The sequence below is a fragment of the Octodon degus genome, unplaced genomic scaffold, assembly GCF_000260255.1.
Source record: "Octodon degus isolate 3935 unplaced genomic scaffold, OctDeg1.0 scaffold00007, whole genome shotgun sequence".
In the NCBI taxonomy this organism is placed as follows: Eukaryota; Metazoa; Chordata; class Mammalia; order Rodentia; family Octodontidae; genus Octodon; species Octodon degus.
The window spans coordinates 5,238,576-5,240,866 of record NW_004524583.1 but is presented as its reverse complement, the minus strand read 5'-3'; the positions used below and the strand labels follow the sequence as shown (position 1 = coordinate 5,240,866).

Below are 2,291 nucleotides of genomic sequence, written 5' to 3'. Positions count from 1 at the left end.
AAAAAAAAAAAAAAAAAAGTAAAAAATTAAATCCCTCAGTTAAATGCTGAATAACTACATGATTAGTGACTACCATAATGGAAAACACAGATACAGAACATTTTTATCCCTGTAGGGTTCTTTTGGAGCCAGGAGAGGTGGTGCACGCCTATTATAATCCCAGCCCTCAGGAGGCTGAGGTAGGAGAATTATGAGTTTGAGGACAGCTGGGGCTACGTAAGGGAATTCTAGGCCAGCCTGGACTACACAGTGAGGTCTTGTCTCAAAAAGACCCCCATATAAGTTCTTTGACACGGTGCTAACTGTGCAGCTATTAAATTTAGAGCACATTCTACAAATTCTAGTGAGATCCTGAAGAAATTTAATGTAAGGAATTAAAATAACAAACTCATTTTAGTCTTAAATTCATTTTTAACATCTACTGCAACGCATAAGAGTACATCCCATTTAAAAAACTATACTATCTTGTTCAGTTAGATATAAGTCTACATTCTTTGCCTACCAGTACAGCTAAATATTTACTGACTATAACTACATATCATGGGCATTATGGTAGAGGCTGGGGGTTTAAGTCACGTATGTTCTCATTAAAATCTAGTTAAACACACTGCATGCTCTAGAAAGCATCCATGTGTATCTAAAAAGCCAAATGCAATGAAAATGCAAATCAAGTAATTTGATTTCACAGGTAACTTATTTTCTTTGTAATTTATTCTTTAGGGACCAATAGGAAAAATCAATTCTCCAGATTTTCACTCTGCAAACCAAGCAACGTAGGACAAATTACCTAAAAATCTTTGTGACTGATTTTCCTATATTCACAAATGCTATGGTTCCAAAACTATAAGCACAAACTCTCAGAGTATGTAAATTATAAAATATTTAGTCCAGTGACACTAAAAAATCAAAATAAGCTTTTTAGTCATATCCCTGATGTACTTCATGCTGTTTGAGCAGTATACATTGTTCTTCCAAGTCACATCATCATGTCTCATCGCTGGCACTTTTACATTTAGCTTTTTAGACATCTACTTTTTACTATTAATAGCCCCTATGTTTCCCCTCAGGGTAAATATCTATCCTCATTCCATTTAAACTTGAATTTTTTCCTTCCTCACAGTCAAGACTGGACACTCTAGAAAAGTTACCATAGATGCATGAGCACACTAAGGTATATTTTATCACTACAATAAAAAAGACATTTGTTTCATTTAAAATAGTTAAGTTGCAAGCTCCACATCTTTGTTGAATAGGTAAATAAAGACCATAACAAATGTCCCTTAGCTGTGGTTATTCATCTGTAGGCAGCTCTAAAGGAACTCAAAGGCTAGAGAGATAACTCAGTACAATAAGCACTTGCTTGTCAAGTGCAAGGTCCTGAGTTCAATCCCCAGTAACCCCCCCCATAAAAGCATCTTATAAAGGAACTCAACATCCAATTGCTAAACCAGCTGTACTAAACTTCTGGATGTTCAGGACCCTTTATGCCTCAAAAATTTCTGAGGAACCCCAAAAGCACCTTTGTGTTTGTGAACACTATATACAGTTATTGTCAGAGATTTTAACAAATATTTTAAAATACTAATGAATTCATTTAGAAATAAAAATGTATCCATTATATGTTAACATAATTTTTTTTTCCCCCTGAAAACACTGTAAACCATACTTTCCAAATAAAATCCCAAGAGTGAAGTGTCACATGCCAGCCCCTTAATTTGATGTTACTGTTTTGGTTAAAGTACATACAAAAAAAAACTGCTTTCCAACAGTTAGGCAGGTGGAAAAAGTATTTTCAGTGATGGGTTCTTAAACAGGTAATTTGTCTTATACTTTGGATTTTAAACATTATGCAGTGGTCCTTGAATTGAATTATGCAAATCTTTCAAATATCAATATATCTCATCAATACATTCTTTTAAGATGCAGTTCTTCAGAATGAAAAGTATGCATAAAGTGAAATTCTATTGCCTATAAACCATTATTTCAAAGAAAAGTACTTGAGTGTGTGAGTTGTAAGCCAGCTGCTTTTGTCATAGAATACAGTTTTTATCTGAAAGCGACAAACCATAATTTTTCAGAGTTGGGCAGTTAGTCAATCTCTGAAGAAAACCCAGGAATCCAAAGACATATTGTATTTCGAAAACTTGTATTCTAACCATCAGGGCAAAATATTTCACAACTTCATTGAGTCATAACAATTCTAGAAAAGCACAAATCTAATTTTAGGAAATCTAAATATTATTCCTGGGATTGGGGAGATGGCTCAATGGAATAAGCGCTTCTCTGGCAAG

General features: G+C 34.2%; 1 protein-coding gene across 1 annotated transcript in view; it reads right to left on the bottom strand.

Moving 5' to 3' along the window:
• The window catches only part of Gtf2a1 (general transcription factor IIA subunit 1), a 43,081-nt gene extending 41,035 nt beyond the window's left edge, over positions 1–2,046 (bottom strand). The window contains exon 1 of the mRNA XM_012517261.2: positions 2,042–2,046. The gene's annotated coding sequence lies outside the window, so the exon portion shown is untranslated. The remainder of the gene's footprint in view (positions 1–2,041) is intronic.
• Positions 2,047–2,291: the final 245 nt, after the last annotated feature.